At 36.7% G+C, this 9,538-nt stretch overlaps 1 long non-coding RNA gene across 1 annotated transcript; it reads right to left on the bottom strand.

The window, feature by feature from the left end:
- Positions 1 to 5,370: 5,370 nt before the first annotated feature.
- Positions 5,371 to 7,543, bottom strand: LOC135734111 (uncharacterized). Its single transcript, XR_010527164.1, has 4 exons — positions 7,078 to 7,543; positions 6,878 to 6,946; positions 6,670 to 6,781; positions 5,371 to 5,891 (listed from the first exon to the last, which is right to left on the bottom strand). It is a non-coding gene; the product is annotated as an uncharacterized lncRNA (long non-coding RNA).
- Positions 7,544 to 9,538: the final 1,995 nt, after the last annotated feature.

Here is a 9,538-nt window from a genome sequence, read left to right on the forward strand (position 1 = left end):
CTAAAGGATGTGTGAGTCAGACCCTGCTGAAAAAACAATAAAACCATTACAGAAAATTCTAATGGTTTCCATTAAAATACCAATAGGAACCATTAGCTTTTACTATTAAACAACTATATTGTTGTGTGTTTTGGGCCAAATTCCATTAGAACCAATACATAGAACCAATAGAACCAATACATACCATTAGAGACCGACAAAAACCAATACACTGTAGTGTGTTTTGGGCCATATTCCATTAGAACCAATAAAATTCCCAATAAAACCAATATAACTAATAGAATTTCTGTGATAGTGTCTATTGGTTTTTTTAGCAGGGGAACTTCACCCGGAAAAAGTAGACAGTGTGCGCAAACCTCAAATGGTGATGTTAACAATATCATGACCATGAGTGGCCAGTACCACCTGACGCTTATTTATTCACGAGCCTGTTTCATGAGGTAAACACCTTTTGATCTTATAAATTTAGAAGAGAGTTTAGATCATTCTGTTTTTCCCCTGTCTTTTGGTAATGAGTATGATCCAGTGTAATAGATTAAATAATTTACCATTGAAGGTGATAAATATATCCTCAAACTGCTAACGTAATATTCCACCTCTGACACACACACACACACACACGCGCGCGCACACACACACACATTCTGGTTTCCATGTTTTGTGGGGACATTCCATAGATGTAATGCATTTTATACTGTACAAACTGTATATTCTATTCCCCTTACCGACCCCATTCCCTAACCCCCACCATCACAGAAAACTTTCTGCTACTTCACATTTTCAAGAAACATCATTCTGATTGATTTATAAGCTTGTTTCCTCATGGGGACATCAAAATGTCCCCACAAGGTCACAAAAACACTGGTATTCCTATCTTTGTGGGGACAATTGGTCCCCACAACGTGATAATTACCAGGTACACACGCACACACACACACACACACACACACACACACACACACACGTTGGCATATGTGGTTTACAGGGACATTTCCATAGACCCAATTCATTTTATACTGTACAAACTGTATATTATATTCCCCAGTCCCTAACCCCAATCGTCACAAAATCCTGTTGGCATGAAAAATCTATGAAAAGTAACATTTAGTATGTTTAGTAAGCTTTAAGCAGTTTACAGGGACACATGAAGTGCCATAGCATAATATACATGTTATTATACACTATTCCCCGTAAACCGAATATACCCCGTAACCCCCCCCCCAATACACAAACAGTATTTTACTTTCAGGTGGTTTATCAGCTTATGTTTTCTCTATTTTTTACAGTGCTGATTTCAAACATCCACTCTCAACAAACAGAAGGTAAATCAATTTAATTTGTTTTAATACGTGTTTGATTGATTGGTTTAGTTTGTTTGTAATTTTTATTATGTATCTGTACAAAAATAATTAAAATACCTTAAATGCTTAGTCCCCATGAAATCCAAATTGACAATTCTTATTTTTCTAATGGAACATTGCAGTGTTAATTATAAACAATTTATCAGTGTGGGTCATTATTTTCTTTCATAAACTTTAATTAAAATCTAAAACTTCTGCTCTCTTGTGGTGATCATTCTCTAATGATAATTCTCCATCTGTCAGTCTGCTGCGAGTTCAATTATTGAAAGAAACGCCTACTTTTCTATATCAAATGAATTCACACTAGAAAACACAAGCAACCCCCATTATTTTCCTTGTGTGATATGTTCCCTTTGACTCAGAAATACGTCACATTATAAAAGTAAATATGGACATAAATTCAATTGTGAATTTCTGTTTACGGGGGTTTTAATCAAATATATAATGTTATCCTAAAATAATACAAACTTCATCACAGCATAATAGGCCTATTATATAGCCTGTCATATTTTTGGTTAAGATGCAATTAAATTACTTTACACAAATTATGCAAACTGAAACAGTGAGTTGAAAAGGCATCTAGTGGAAACACTCCTATATATCGCAAAATGTTTTTTACTAGGGTGAGGTGGATTTTCAGGCAATGCAAAAAGGAACATGCTGTATCACAAAAAAAGCAATAGACGTTAAAGTCACATGATCATTCTTTACATATGTGCGGTATGTTTGGTTGGAGTACAAGACAGAAAAAGTGTGTTTGACGCAGCATTGCAAGAACCAACAAGCGAATTAAATCTAAAAACCGCAAAAGTGATTCGAGAGTTGACTGATCTGTATGCTTTTAAATAGCTCTTGTGGTATTTTGATGTCATGCCCATGTTGGTCTGCGCAGTGCTATATGAAGTCAAACACACACACCCAGAGGCACCCCCTCATTCAAACTGAGGGGGCAAATGGATTTTGCATGCAACCTCAAAATCAAAGAAGCGTCCATTAATCTGTTATTTGTCTTTTAATCTGTTTAATATGCACAATATTATCAATTCTGTGCTGCATCCTTGTCACTTTTCGGGGATTTTCGGGGTTTTGATCTACATAACTTTATTGTGGCGGCAGGCGCTGCAGACAGTGCAGTCGCAGACGTCATCAGCGTCTGAGTGCGCTCATGGGCTCTTTGCTGTTGCTGCTGCATTTTGCTATCTAAAACGTGTAAGAAACGCACAAAACATTTTCAAACCCCAGTACGGTAATGTGCAGTTAACCTCCTCTGTGTAGAAAATTTATGGTTTCAAATGTGACCGTCTCGACGTAAAGCAATGTGTCGTAAAGCTTCTTGAAGCGCGATATATGAATTCAATAACGAACGCGAACTGACTTAACGGTTGCAGATGAGAACTTGGATCAAGATCGCTGGATAAAGGGCTGAATTTGGATCTATTCCTCGCAATCTTATGAATTTTAAAGGAACAGTGTGTAAGAAATGTATATCAATTAATCATAAAATGGCCGTGATATGTCACTAGACATTAAGAAATCATTTTCATTTCAAATACTTATATCACTTACAACAGTGGTCTATCAAGGATATTGTCATTTAAAAGGTGGAGTTGCAGCCCTCAACTGATGTCTATGTTGTCATGTTTTGTATTGGCCACCAATTGTGAGATTGAAGTACCAGTTGTAACCACAAGTTTTGTGATTGCAATATCAGTTTTGGCCACAATCGTACATACTGTTTCTTTAAAGATGTGGATTACAGCAAATGAATAAAAGTAACATCTTTTGTGAATTTATATATAAAAATAGTTAAATAAATACAGAAATGTTATTCATTTTAAAGTTTTAAAATTCTCTGAATATCATAATCTTTTTCATTCAATTTCATTGAATTATCTCAGCTTTTTGCTCAAAATTTTGTGTTTTTGATGAAACCTACACATATTTGAGAGGTGATAAAAACAGAACACATGAAGGTAGGATGAAACAGATTTTTTGTTTGATAGCAGAGGGTCTGTTCTTTTATTTCATATATTGTATGTTTATATATCTAAACTTTTGTGAAAATCATGAAAAATGCTGGCGGTGAAAGAGTTAAAAACATTGGTGTCTGACGCCCCTGCACCTATCGGCATGGATGTTTGAATGACTTACAGCGAGAGAACAAAATTACGTTTAAGTTGCATCACATTGGTTAATGGAAACACTGTCATAGTGTGTTACGTCCCAGGGCATATTTTTCTTAATTTAATGGTATTATGATGATTGTTCTCCTGAACCTTTTTAATGTACTTTATTTATGAAAGTGTGGGCGTGGTTGTGTGCCCTGTGTTTTTGTTTGCTTGCTTTCTCGCTCTGTCCCCCTCTCTCTCTACTCACTCTCATGCCTAATTATCAACACCTGTAATGCTAAATTCACACTACATGATTTTAAGCCAGATTTAAGCCCGATTTGCAAGTCGTTCGCTCGCCGACAGGTCGGGTGTGATCTGGTGCAAATCGCGGGGGATTAGCGGGCGATCGACGTTCGCCAATCTGTTGGTATGAAAGAGCCAACAACGCATCAAAGACGCTCGCAGACGCCTCGCAGACGCGTCGCCGACACCAGAAAAATATCTAGCTTGTTAGATATCTGGAGCTGTCGCGCGACTCAACCTCCTATGATGTCACGAGCTACAGCCAATCCGACGAGGGGTTGACGTCACAGGGAAAGATGAGCAGCATGTCACCAAGAAAACATTGAACTCAGGCATAAATGTCTGTATGACGTTTCACATATATTTACCACAACTGCGCTGAGAAAAAGAAACGGTGGAGAGAAATAGCAAACGCTGTAAAACAGCCAGGTGAGCAAATGTTATTATTACATTATCTAAATGTTATAGGGTAAAATGTAAATTGGTCATATTTCCATATACATGCATATTATAGAAGCTAGCGTAATCCTATTTTTGGGATATGTCTGTAAAACATTATAAAGTGTATAATTCTTTTTACTGTAATTCTGTTTATTGTTATATATTGTGTATTAGAGGATATTCAGTTACATTACAATCTGCCTTTTGTACCAGTCGAAAGAGCTTGTAAACAAAGGAATAAATTCTCATATTTAGTTTGAATAGACAAATAAAATAAATGAAAGTGTGGAGGTAAATATTAACTGAAAACATTGCATTTATTTATTGATTTTAGACTTTACTGTTGCACAAATGGACTCACAAACAACTAGGGATACATTAACTTCATTTGGGAACCATGGCTTTGGAATTGAGGGATATTGAAGACCCAGTTCTCTTATCACATCTCAAAAGAAGCATAATGGTGATGATATATAACGCCCAGGAGACTGACAGAAGTGGATCAATGTTGTCACCTGAACAACCTACCCTATGCATATATCATGCATGACATGTGCGGTCCGGTCCCGATGTGTTTTTGTTTACAAACTATTGACTTTACTATGTATTACATTTATCAATAAGGTGGTTAAACTTGTTGAAGGGTTTAGATTGAATTTCCCAGTGGTGTTTCATGAAATAAATGGTCTATCGAAAGTAATACATTTAATGCAACAAAGTATAAAAGTATAAAACACATTGTCATATTTTACAAAAAACGCCAATATGAATAGTACTTTATAGCCTTGCATTGTTGTTTGTGCAACTTGAAAACAATGTAGTACATTTGAATGTATATTATGTGGACAGACAAAATATACATTGTTAGAACACGTGCAGTGCACCACATTAACACAATTAAACATTACAAAAATCCCTATGTAGAGCCCTTTTAAGGGCTGGGTGATATATAAATATCGTAATATAATTGTGTGTGATTGGCTGTTAGATTAATCCACATTGAGTAAAAATGCCCAGAGCTTATCATCACAATCCCCATAAATTTTTAGCATGATCAGATATGTTGATGTTTAGCGCCGTAGTATAGAAACATTGTTAATGTTCTGTGAATAATGAGTGTGGATCAAGAAATAAAGTTAGTATAAGGCACTTAATTGCAACATGCAGATTGCCTTTATTTGTTACATTCCTGCACCTTTTGATTTGTATGCAATTAAAATTAATTGAATAATAACACAACAATAAACAGAATACTTAAAACAATGAAAAAGTGAACCACATTGTGTTCTTTACAAATACAGGACTTTAGAACACACAAGAAAACGAATGTCCTAAACTGACAATAACTGGCTTTAATCTGCTGTTTGCAGGGATAACTCTACATCAGTTCCTTTTAAAATGTGTTGAACTTGCCAATAAACACTACACGCTGGTGAGACAAAGTAGTCCCGCATCAGATTGCGTTGCACTTTTGCTGTTGCCATACAATTGCGATGTGAGGTGGTGTTCATCGGTTGAAAAGCACCCGTCCCACGATTCTTCCATTGCCCATCAACCATGTTTTGGTCAGCAGTCTGCTACAGCTGGAGTGGTAGTAAGTACCCCAAAGCAATGTGGAAACTGCCACTTCCTTTCGAAGTCCACGGCTATGCCACTCTCCTTCCGTTGATGGTGTCTAAAACAATAGGACACACCAAATGTCACTGATTAAATTATTATATATTCAAGACTACAGTTTCCAATTGATTTATTTGCATAGTTATATGTAGAACAAACACCTTGGGTCTCATTTATAAAACTGTGTGTAGGATCCTTACTAAAAGTCTATGTATGCACAAAAGCCAAAAATGGCATACGCCAAAAAATACAGACAAAGTAATGTTCCCTTTCTGCAAGTGTGCGTACATTAATTATCTTCTGATCCCACCATGCAAGCCTATTCTCCCATTAAGTTTTTTTTTTTTTTAAAGATCACAACATTTGTGTGGTAACTGGCGTACGCATGTTTCCAGAACTGTTTTGTGTATACGCATGCTTTATAAATGAGACCCCTTCTTACTTAATCTATAAAAATAAGTATAAAGATAAACTAGGGACTAAACAACATGTAGAATAACAAATATTACAATATAAGGTTTGGAAGTAATTTTATATTTATTGCTGTGTTAACATAATTCATGTTTATACACAAAATACTTTAATATACACATAGTGTAAGCTCAGATAAAATTATGAAATTAATGTATACAGGTATGTATAGACATAAAAATAAATATATCAAAGACAGTCAACTGCTGATGTCAACAATGTTATGGGTGTTCTTTTTTTAAAATGAAGTAGTAAAGATAGATAGATAGATAGATAGATAGATAGATAGATAGATAGATAGATAGATAGATAGATAGATAGATAGATAGATAGATAGATAGATTTATATTTTGTAATAACCCTACCTTCAAGAAATCGTCCTTTATAACCTGGTACAGAACAGCTATCCAAAACTATTTGTGGGATGGTGCTGGTCCCCCATCCTGGACTTGAACCTGAGGGACTTGAACGTGTCACCTGCATGACACCAAAAAGTTCAAAAACATACCCAGACAGAAAAAAACGTAATGACAACATTCAGTTCATATTCGTTTGAAATGAAATCACACAAACCTGTTGCATAGAATCGCAGGGTCAAAGACAAACGCTCTCCAAGTCATGCTTTGCGAAGCCTGTCCTATTCTATTTGAACGATAATTAAATCAAGAAACACAGCTTTTAAACACAGTAGACAACACGTTGATATTTTAAATGTGATCATAGCCAAACATAAGCATGCAGCTATATTTCCTATATAAACAAGCTGTTCTCACCTCCAACTCTTAAATCCCTGCTGTCCTCGTGTGGTGTTGATCCACCTCTCCACATACACATCTCTTCATTTTTTTCTTTTGCGGCTTTGCATCGCGCAAACGGTTTGTAGCACGAATTTCTGTCTGAAGTCTATATATACAAACAAAAGTTTTGCGCGTCGTCTTCATTCTTCTTCTGTGGGTTTACTGGTGCGCGTGTTGTTTCGCGTCATTTCCGGTTTGTTTTATCGCGTGATTTTTCGTGACAAAACGTGGTTTGTGGACAAGATAGAATCGCCGGGTGATAGAGTTGTTCTCAACTCGTGTAGTGCGTTACCTCCTGTTGTGGGGCAGTCACGTTATGTCGTGTGGTGTGAACTGATCAACAACGTGAACACTCCTGATTTCACAGAGAGCAAGTCATGTAGTGTGAACCGCACAGTTCGGACCAACGTTTTAAAGTCATGTAGTCTGTACGAGCCTTAACTTGACTGACCTGCTCCCTTCTTGGGGAATATTTCTGTGATTTTGCAGCATCACGCTGCGTCTGTCTCTCTCTGCTTCTCCTTTGCGCTGCATATTTGTTAGATAAAGCCAAAAAGGCAGTGAGTTTCCGCCGTTAGGCATGTTGTGGCATTTTCGCACCGCGATTGACTGACTCGTAGATTTTAAGAGGTCCGTCAATCATTCATATCATATTATTTCACATGTCAACCTGAGCTGACTGCACGGCGGGTCAGAACAGCCGCCAGGCCAAGATGGTCAGTCCGCCCTGCACACACCTTGTACTACTGATATTCGCTCTGCTCGGCCCCCCTGCAGATTTAAAAACGCGCTAAATCCATGCTGACTCAGATCAGGGGAGGAGCCGAAACTTGACGCAGCATGCCGCCTTTTCTAAAGAGTTTTTATAGGGGACTGAAGCGATCACAAATTAATGAATCAAATAATTTTTTAGGGGGGCTGGCAGGAATTTTAAGGGGGGCTAGTGACGTCCCTGGGTGAAAAGCTCCACTTGTCAATGTCAGTTCTCACACGACCATCCAATCACAGTGGAGGAGGGGCCGGACATTACCACAGCAACCAACTGACTCACAGCTGAAGTATCACAGCTACCAAAGCGCTCAGCTGAAGAAAGCTGGCACTCAGCTGAAAAACAGCTGGCATTTGGTGTCCTCCAGTCATTTCAGCACGTTTAAAAGTTTTGGTGTGCACAACCCCTAAATCCACAGTTTAATACATACCTCATTTTTACCATGGTTATCCGGTTTGATTCGGTTCTGATGATTTGGCCCACTAGTGTTTTTATTTAACATTATTCTATGCTTGGATGACAAGAACAGTGAGAGGTTAAGAAGGAAAACAATTGTTTTTAATTGCAAACTTGCTAAATTGTTTATTTTCTCGATTTTAGTTCATGCAAAAATCTGTGTGTACTGAATAAATATTCAGTATGTCAATGTTTCTGCTAAGATTTTGTGTATCTGTGTGGCTGAATTACATTATACGCTATTTTATTTATTTGTGACATCATCACCTAGATTTTGAGTTGAATTTTGTTAAAGCAAATATATCAGTTGTGTGCAAGAAATTTCAGCAAAGAATGTTTTTCTTAGGGAAGATGAAAACATTTAATGTATGCACCAAGATGATGACTTGTAGGTCGTTTATGAAGTCAGTGTTTTCCTTTTGTATTGTAGTTTAGTTTGGTAATCTTACATGGTCAAACAGAAATAGGTTGAATAGTCTCTTCAAAGTGCCAGGAAAAGTTATAAGTGTCAGTTTGTTCGGGGTGGGTTGGGAAGGGATTGTAAATGTAAAATATAATCTCTGTACAAATATTAACATCTGTTTTTGAATAATACAAATATATGTAAAAAAAGTTATACGTGTGAGTCAAATCATTGACATTTATCATAGACAGGTTTAATGGTCTCGTTCTTTATGTGTTTTTGAACCTACTGTATGATTGTGTTTACGGTGCGCAATATAACATATGCTCATGTTTCACGTTTAAAAAAGCACTTTTCACACAATTTACGTATCTCTGTTGTGTTAAGTTTGTTTTGGTTGCTGCCCAACACTCATTGCACACACGCATGCATGCATGCACGCACGCACGCACACACACACACACACATGCACGCACGCACGCACACACACACTCACACGCACACACATACACACACAAAGTATTTTACTTTCAGATAGTTTATCAGGTTTGTTTAAACTATAAGATTTTCTCCTTGTTTTTTTTCCAGTGCTGATTTCAAACATCCACTCTCAACGAACAGAAGGTAAATCAATTTCATTCATTTTAAAATGTGTTTGTTTGTTGGATTGATTTAGTTTGTTTTGTTATTTGTATTATGCTGTACAAAAATAATTGAAATACTTTAAATGTTTAAATTCCCCATGAAATTCAAACTGACAATTCTTTTTTTTTATGGAATATTGCAGTGTTAATTATAAACAGTTTATT

Source organism: Paramisgurnus dabryanus, chromosome 3, assembly GCF_030506205.2.
Source record: "Paramisgurnus dabryanus chromosome 3, PD_genome_1.1, whole genome shotgun sequence".
Taxonomy (NCBI): Eukaryota; Metazoa; Chordata; class Actinopteri; order Cypriniformes; family Cobitidae; genus Paramisgurnus; species Paramisgurnus dabryanus.